The sequence below is a fragment of the Callospermophilus lateralis genome, chromosome 14 (genome assembly GCF_048772815.1).
Source record: "Callospermophilus lateralis isolate mCalLat2 chromosome 14, mCalLat2.hap1, whole genome shotgun sequence".
NCBI classification, from domain to species: domain Eukaryota; kingdom Metazoa; phylum Chordata; class Mammalia; order Rodentia; family Sciuridae; genus Callospermophilus; species Callospermophilus lateralis.
Window position 1 is genome coordinate 60052752 of NC_135318.1, and position 9795 is coordinate 60062546.

Sequence of the window (9795 nt, forward strand, 5' to 3'; positions counted from 1 at the left end):
TTATAGTGGCCAATTGTTGCCATTAATCCTACTCTCTGAGATTCTAGCAACACCCTATATTGTGTGCCTAAGCAACTTTGGATTTGCAGTTTCCACCAAAACTCATGGCAAAATTCTTTGTGATCTTGTAGAGTTCTGCAGTCTGAGAGTCTACTTTATCTCCCGTCTCCTTTAGCTCACCCATCGACCCAGGAATGCCCTCCCCATTGCACAAACACAGGTATTGATTACATAATAGTCTGTGTCCACCCTTGGACACAGCAGTTTTGGGAACCCCACCATGAGGAGCAACAGACTAAATACCAGGGATAACACAAGGCAAGCAGGTCGAGGGCTTCTTCCCTGGTCAGAAGTGAACTTTCCAACAGAGTCATCCCTCACCTGAAAGCAGTGGTGCCCGGTGAACCAAGGTATGGATGGTGAGAAAGACAGCAAATGATCCAGGCCAAGGGAATATGGTACCCAAAGGCCTCCAGCAGAATGGGAGCTTCCTTACTGAGTGATCTAGAGCAGTTGACTAGGTTTGTGGAGTGAGGACAGAAGTTAGAGCTCATGGCCAAGCTGAAGTCCTTTCTCTGTGTTTCCAGAGGCAGAGGATCTGGTTCCTGCAGGAAGCCCTCAACCATAGTTGGGGTTGGCATCTTTGGATGGCCTTCCTCAGAGCCCAGGACTCCCTCATCACTTTACCATAACAACATTTCCATCCTGGGCCTTCCTTGGCCTCCTTGTACCTCTGGCCTTTGACTATCTCCATCTGGCAGCAGTAAAACTCATTCCCTTCTATTGAATGAACCTCTCAAGTCACTGTGGACTCTCTTCATGTGTGTGCCAGCTCTGTGCCCACTGGGAGTTGTCTAAGAGGCACTGGTCTTACTGGGCCAAGAGAGTTGCTGTCAGCAGAGAAAGGGAGAACATTGCATGGCAGCCTCCCCTCCAACTCAAAGGGACTGTCCTGATGGACCCAACATTAAGTAAAAAACTAAATTAAAAGTCAGACACAGGATGTGAATAGCAGGGGAAGGTTGGAGGAAGGGAACAACCACGTGGATTGTTGAGGTTTTAGAGAAGCACAAAGGAGACAGACCTGAAGGTATGCTTAGGCTGTCACAGAGTGTTGCAGATGGCCATCAATGCCAGCAACACTTTGAATGGCATTGAGGGGTCAGAGTTCAGCTTCAGGTTTGTGTAACAAGTTACTTATGTTTGGCATGATCCCATGGCTTGGTGAAGGGTCTTCACCTAAGTGAAATAAGCCTGTGACACAAGTCTCTTGGCAGGGAACAAGAAGGAGAGAAGGTAGAGCAAGTCACTGTCCCAATTCATCAGGCAGGATAAATCAGTGGAGGTGAGTTATAAGTAGTAGACAATGCCAAGGGGGGAAATGGCCTCCAAACTTCTCTCAAGTCACCAGAACTGACTAAGGGGTACCTGAACTCCCTGGAACAGCAGGAGCTCTGCTTCTGGGTTCAGAGAAACCAGTGAGAGTTTCAGAGGGACAGCCTTGCTTACCTAATGAGCACTGACCCACCACCCAACTCACCCTTGTGTCAGAAGCTTCTAGGATGACATAATCAGGCCTGAGGCATCTATGGAATTCTAAACTCCCTGAGCATTAGAGAGGGGCTGGTCCTGACTGATTCCCAAGGATAGCAGATCTGGTGTACTTGCCAGTCCCATGGCATCTTCTGGACAAACAGGAAGAGTCATGCCTGACCTACTTCCCCTCAGTCGCATGGGTCCCCGTGACTGGGTTCAGCCAGAGCCTCGATCAAGGGTTGTACCATATCCATATCCTCCTATGAACACATGCCTCCCTCCATCCTCACCCAACTTGTTGCCATGAGCCAGGTACCAAGAAGGAGAGAAGGTAGAGTAAGTCACTGTCCCAATTCTTTCCACAGGGCTGCATCCTGCCCTATGCTCTGTGGCTCTGCAGTCCTGTACTATGGGGCCAAGTCCATTTCTCCCTCTCAGCCTTGATGTTTCCACAGGCACTCAGAAAAGCTATTATTCCTTACTACTATTGCCTTTACTGTTCTCCAATGACCTTGAGCCCTGCTTAAAGTCAAAATAGATGAAGCCCTATGTCCCTGGTACTTTATTCAAACTAGTACATTAGAAAAGGCAACTTGATACCCTATGCATTGCCCACCCAAGCCCAGCAGAAACTGCTGGTTCATAGGCTCTAAAGTGAAATACACACACACACACACACACATATATATATAATTGTTTTCTGTTGGTTTTATACAACATTATTGTGTGACTAGATAAGCAAAAATGGGACAATCCAAAATGACTGGAGCAGAGACTCTGGTGCCCACACCCACCATCCAACCTATTGGAATCATCTGTGCAAGAGCAATGTGCTTTTATTTTTTATACCACTGAAATGTTGGGGGTTTCTTGTTAATAGTGAAGAGTGGATCAAATCCTGATTTATAGACAGGGACATAGATCACAGTCCCTTTTCCTAAGCAGAAGGGAGATGATATGTTATGAAAGCAAATGAAAGAGAATATAGAAAGGAAAAGAAATGGAGGCAGACCTCAGCAAATCAGTGGTACTTTATTAAGCAGCAGAGGGGCACATTTTCAAGAGGGAAAATGGCAACTTGCTAGTAAATGGGTCTGAATTGTATAGGGTGTAGACAGGCTGAGTCTAAGCAGGAAATGTGTTAATTACAGCTGGAGGAAGTCCTTGGGCATTCAGGGGAACAGTTGTAGATAAGGAAAATGGCAACAAGTTCTGAGACAATTATACTCCTTTTCTCATTGAGAGTTATTTTCCATATCCTTCATTATAGACTCTGAATAGGGGAATCAATATCACACGTGGCTGCTTCCTGCTGAAAAGGAGTGAAATAAAGGAACCCATCCATCTTCAGAAATCCAGGATAGGATATGGTGCTGTGGGGTGCCCTGAACCTTTGTAGGATCCTGGTGGTTGAGGATGAAGATGAGTACATGTGGAAGAAAGCTTGAAGTTATCATGGGTATCTTTTCCTTTTTTTGTGGTTTCAGGATCTCATACTGTGAATGCAGGAGGAGAATGTCTTTGATATATATTCCTGCGATGCAGTATGAGCTAAATGGGTCACCTTACTAAGATGCTATCTCTGTACAAAATTAAGAATACAGGGAAGAAATTTATTGTGTAAAAGATGAATATTAAGAGGGATGTAGGGGGCTGGGGATGTGGCTCAAGCGGTAGCGCGCTCGCCTGGCATGCGTGCGGCCCGGGTTCGATCCTCACACCACATACCAACAAAGATGTTGTGTCTTCCGAGAACTAAAAAATAAATATTAAAAAAATTCTCTCTCTCTCTCTCTCTCTCTCTCTCTTAAAAAAAAGAAGGATGTAAAGGGGAGTAAAGAGGAAGTCCATCATTTTAGATCCTCCAATGAGGACCACCAGGAATCAGATCATTCTCATCTTCACTGTTCTGGGCAGTCCTGGAGCTGTTTAACCTTGTCTCTTACCAATCTTGATTGGTTTACATAGAAACAGCATTCTTCCCTGAGGCAGGGGCAGAGGCTACCTCGTAAGGAGATCAGAAGCCAGAAAATCAATTGATTTTTTAAGGTCAGTATTGCATTGGCGACCTGTTGGATGTCTTCAATAACTTGTTCTGATAATTTTTTATAGTAGTGAATAGAGGTTCCTAATCCTGTTGCTCCTGCGTCAATCTTGGCAGATTTCTCTAGCTCTATGAGTAAGGGAATACACTGAAGGGCTTTCTTGTGTCTGGTGTGTGCCATTATCAGAATAGGCAAATTTTAGTTGTTAAGTAAATCATCAATTTGAGGAATAAGTGAGACCAAGGTACAGACGCCAGTCTAATTTTTGGTAGGCAGAGGTAAATATGAGCCTCACAAAGGAAACATGCCTCAGAATTTAGGGAACACCAAGGCTGTGGGGCTAACACAAGTGTACATCTTAAGTTTCATTAAAAGAATGATAGTCTTTTAAATGCCCAGGTATGACTGTACTTTGGTACAGTAACTGTTTTGCTAGGTGTTTAAGACCAAGCTGGTCAAATTGATCAAATATGAATTTACCATAAAATTATGAGCTCAAAAATATAGGATGTTTAAAAAAACAGGATTTCTAAAAAAAAAAAACACAGCTATAATACATGAGTAAAAGAGCATGTAGAACATCTTTATCAGAGTTTACTTTTAGCTTAGATTAGATCAGTTCAGTTATGGAAAGAATGAGAGCACTGAAATCCTTAATAAAGAATCTCAAGAAGAAAATTTGTATATATGAAATCATTCCATTTTTCTTCTTGTGCTGTACCATTAGGAAGGAACTTGTTAAGAGAGCAAGCTGGTAGAATGAAAGCAGATAAAATAGTTGGACAAGCTGTAAGTGGTTTGGATTTTTTCTCCTTTTTTCTTACTTTTGGTGGAGGTTCATCTGCTATTTTGGGGGCAGTAAATGAAGAGGGCTGGGGATCAGGATCTGACTCAGGGGTTTATGAAGTGAGAAGATATCGAGAATTATTTGTAGAGCAGAACAAGGTAGGCATAATGAGGTCCTTGAGTAAAGATAAAAGAAAGCTTGGAGGTAAGGAACCTCAGGCCATTTGCCATTTCATTGGAGTAAATTGTCTGTCTTGGAGGATTTTTTTAAAAAAATATTTTTTTAAAAGTCGATGGACCTTTATTTTATTTGTTTATATGCAGTGCTGATAATCAAACCCAGGGCCTCACACATGCCAGGTAAGTGCTCTACCACTGAGCTACACACCCAACTCCCTTGGAGGATTTTTGATCCCAAATTCCAAATTCAGGCCATTAACTTAATTTGTCTAATTTAGATTGTGGCCAGATCTGAGTACTAAGTCTAATGATGTGTTAGTTTGAGGTCAGTTTGGAAGTGGAGGGTCTTAAAATTATTTATAAGACAACCTAAGGGGGAATCCCCTGGAATAGACTGGGTAGCTCCCCTGTTGTAGAGGATGGACTGGGGTGGGGGTCAAGATCAAAGTGTTCTTTAATGTCTCCTGTCACTGGAAAGAGTTTCACCAGAGAATGAGGAGGCATCCCCTTATACAACCTTAATGGTGGGGGGACCCTGGGATCCAGATGAGCCAAAAGGTGGAGGGTCTTGGGCAAGGCGCCTCTCTGGAGACTGGAAGTGATCTTACCTCTCTAAAGAAGATGGTCACTGTTGTGTGCAGAAGAAAAATGGCAAAAAGCAGCCTCTGATCTGGAGGTATTTGAGTAATACATGGAAAGAGAAAGAGAAAGAAATGGGAGGTAAATATGAAAAAACATTAGAGGTTCAGTAGGACAGGGAGGAGTAAGGAGCACCAAAACCCCATCCTGGGTTTTGGCACCAAATGAAAACAAATTAAAAGAATATAGAACTAAAAAGTAATGGAGGCAGATCTCAATGAAACAGCAATGCATTATTAAGCAGTGAAGGGGCAAATTTTCATGAGTGATAATGGCAACTGGCTACAATAATGGTTTGAGTTTTATAGTGTAGAGGGGCTGAGTCCTAGCAAGAAATGTGTTGATTATGATTGGAGGGAGACCTTGGGCAGCCAGGAGGCTGATTGTAGATAAGGAAAATTGCAACAAATTCAGAGCCAATTATACTCCCTTTCTCCTTGGGAGTTGTTATTTGCCATATGCTTCACAGTAAGTGAAATTTAAGTATAGCTCCTATCTTCCAAACCTTGCCAAAGAAAGACTGGCCTGTTTTCTGGAAGTCATGTTCTGGTAAGGGCCCACAGCACTATATTGAACCATGACAGCTTCAAGATCAACTTCACTGTAGCCCTGAACCAGACAAACTGGAAGAGAGTCCTGACAAGGGCTTTTGCGATCACCTTACTTCAGTGTTCCATGTCCACTGAGGGGCAAAGCAACTGCGATTGCTTCTTCCATAAGGGGTGGGAGTCTGCCACTGGGAGAGCACTCGCTGTGCCCACCACCTCCCCTCAGAGTCAGCCATCCAGTATCAGGAACCACACACACTGATTTAGGATTGGGTGATGTCAACCAAGTCTGTGCAAAAACACATGGCCCTGGCCAAATGTGACTTGCAGTGATCTATAGCAAGGAGCCACAGGAACATGAGGAGGATGAAAGTAGACAAAATGGTCAAGAAATTCTGCCCACATCCTGCATGGGGAGGGAGTGGGTAACCATCAGAGGAAATAAAAGCTATGAATGTAATATTAAGAAATAAAGACAGGAGCTGGGGCTGTAGCTCAGTGGGAGAGTGCTTGCTTAGCATGAGTTCAATCTTCAGCACCACATAAAGGTGGATCAATAAAACGAAGGCATGCATTTTTTAATTAAAAAATGTTAAAAAGACATAAAGACGGAAAATAAGAATTATATGTCCAAAAGTAGGGGCATAATGGGTTGGATAGACCTGAAGGGTATAATCCTAACAAAGAAAAACAGCCAACAAATGCTTTATTTATAGTAGAAGACATCAAAGGGTTTCAGTGGGCAGGCTTCTTCAGGAAAATAGGATAACAGTGGGGAAAACAAGTTGTTTGGGGCTTGATAGGTTATGCCCATCTCTGGTGGCTGCATTTGAAACTAGGGCTCTGAGTTTTGGCTGTCTACCAACATGATCTGGGCTTTCTGAAAAAAAATGATGAATTTCACCTGGGAGTTCCCAGAAAAGCAGCCTCCCTGCCTTATGGTGGCTCAAACAAATCCAATAGTTCATACACAGCTTCCAAGAGAAAAAAAAAAATCCAGTGACTAGGATTAGGGTGAAGGGCAACCTGAATAAGAGCAGGAGGATTTGGGGACACACATGTTGTAGCAGAAGGTGGCAGTGAGTGCTCAATCATCCCTCTGGAGAACAGGGTCAGGACACTTTCATTATCATTCTCCTGGTGTTGTGGATGTGACTAGGAGCCATGGGGAGACTCTGTATCTACAATCTCAAGGTCCAGGAGACACAGCTAGACCTGTCTGCAAACCTTCCTGGCAACTCTGGAAACAGACAGGAAGCCACATGAGTGTCCCCCAGGCAACAGGCCTCCCAGGAACCAGGGAGACCCTGCTGAAGTGTGTGCCTTGTACACCTGATGGAACCCTGGGTTCTCTCTCTCTAGAAGGGAGGCATTGGGTGTGTCCCTAAAGCTCTCTGAGTCCGTGTATCTTCCTCAGTTAAACATTGTAAAATAATCCTGCCTTCTAGTGTTGTTCTCATGATTCAGTAGAATAACTTAAATAAACCATGATGTATCCAGTCCCTTCCCCGCCACCCTCATTTCCCCATATGGGCTCTCTGAGCGCTTAGTACATGAGGATGCTCCCTGTGGCAGTGAAACTGTATTTTCCCAGTCTTTTGGATGCTCTTCAGCATCCATATTGAAGGAATCCTGTGTTCCTAAGCACAAGTTTCTTGTCTGATTGTAAAGGTCTAGGCTGCTGAGAAGGCAAAGGACTGGCCTTTACATCCTGACCTAGGGTTGGGACTAGGCCCATGCTGAGAACTCTGATCTTACACCCATGTTCTCAGAACAACAGGGTCCAGGGTGGCCTCAGCCCTCAGACTGTGACTGGCTTCCAGGAGACACTGTTTAGCACCCTTCCTACTTCTGGGGATAGTGCTAGTTACCCACCTCATTGTATGGCTTCTGGACACTTGTTGATCATAAACTCCAGGATGTTAGATCTGGCTTGTGATGGAGAAGGTATTCCAAGTCTACTCACCTTGTTAGCTCTGTGTAAGAGATCCACAGGGGAAGAAAGATCTGGAATGGCTGAGTGTTCTGCTTTTATGGGACACCTGCCACCCTCTTCCTATTTGCTTAAAGCCATAGTATCTCTCATCCATCACACTTGATCCCTGCTCACACTTACTAGTAGCCTGAATTCTGTGCCTCTTACACTGAGCTCCCTTGGGATAGGCAACATTGAACAACCCCTGGCTCAGTAACAAGGTGCTTCACAGCTGGGCTTCTCCCTGCTCATGTTTTTCTTGTCCAGGTAAAATAGATCCTTGGCAGTCCCCACACTCACCTCCCTGGCCCCTCCTCTTCTTCCTTTCTTCATTCAGCAAAGCTCCTGCTGCAGCTGCTGCTCTACAGGTGTTCCTGCAAAGCAGACAGCAGTACTGACCACATTTAGCAGACAGGCTCCTGGCCATGGGCACATACTGTGGTGTTTGCTCAGGGCTAGTGTCAGCAGACTTCCTGCATATTTTATCTGAGGATGTACCTCCCTAAGACATGCAAGTGCAAATCCAAAACGTAAACTCCTTTCTCCATGCAACTTTCTTTCCTCTTTGGAAGTGAAACATAAGAACTAAGCACAAACGGTGCCATGAGCCTTAACCTTGCAGACCACTCACATCCCAGGCATTCTCCTCCCATGGCTTCCTGAGCAGGATGACATTAGAAGCCAATCTTGTTTATGGTATTTCACTCATGTTGTTTGTGGGCCAGGGGCCAAAGAGGATTTAGGATGAGTAGAGATGTGGCTACTGTGGACTCTTATATTGAAGACATACCTCAAGAGCATGGGTTCTGGGGGATAGCTGTGGCCTCACAGCTGTGACAGGGACTGGGAGGTGGAGGCATATGGGTGGTCTATGGGAAAGAGGATAATGCAGCTTCTCAAGGAAGAATCTTGGGTCATAGCCCAAAGCAAGTGGGTCTGCACAGACCAAGATTGGAGGTTCTCAAACTGAGGGTACAGAGGTGAGGTCCTGAGGCAAAACAAAGGCAAAGCTCTCAAGGAGACATGGAGACCTGCCTGCCCAGGAAAAAGTGGCTGAGGGCCACAGGGACCTGGGCAAGCAGGCCCACACACAGGTGATGCAACATGGACTCTGCTTCAGGAGGATCCAGCCATATATGCTCTTAGCTTGGGAGCAAAATGATCCATCCACATGTGCCTTGTGTGTGTGCTGGAGTATGTTTCTCTTGGGTTGTATGTGGAGAATATATCCAGAGAGGTAGAAGTAGTAGCATCTTCCCATCAAGAATCAAGTGCAGCCACTGAGATAGAAACAGGCCCTCAGATACAAGCAAATTGCTCACAAAATCCCAAAGCCTTTGATTTTGAATTGTGTGAACTAAATCCAGCATGCCAATATTGCCCAGTCCAGAGCCCTGATTTAGAACTGAGTCTGGCCAAGGAGAGGTGCTTGTTTCTAACTTGCTTGAAGGCCTTGCTTTGCTCACTAGACCCTCCATCTGTGTGGCTTGAATGGGGAGATTTTGTTGGTGTTAACTAAGGAGCCATCTGGGCCCACAGAGGCCCAGGAGACATAGGTGTGGCTTAGACCACATTGATGTGAACAAGACAGTGAGACCTGGGCCACTTGGAGTGGTACATTTGGTGGTGGTGGGGACACAGAAATGGTACAACATGGAATGATTCAAATTGGGATGAGCAGGAGGAAGGGGTGATAAATGACCACCAGGATTATAGCAAGAGGGTCTAAGAGGACACTAGGCAGTAGGCAGACATAGAAAAAATATCAGTAGTTGCCTGTGGGTGTTACCTGCCACATCCTAATGGAAAAGTAGGTGCTGGGGCTCTCAGCTGGGACCAAGGGCCCCCAGTGGAAGCTATTGATTTTCCAGATGTTTGATTGTGGTCAGAACTCGAGGTGAACAATTTCCATGGGGACAATGAGTACATCGCTCCTGGTTACATTCTTTTCAGTACCTTTTAAACACTTAGACTTAAGTACTTATATGCTAAGCCAAAGTTTAAGACTCAGAAGATCAGAGCAGAAGTTTCCAGGTTGCACTGAATGCTTCTAGTGAGAGTCTGTGATATCAACCAGTCAGAAACC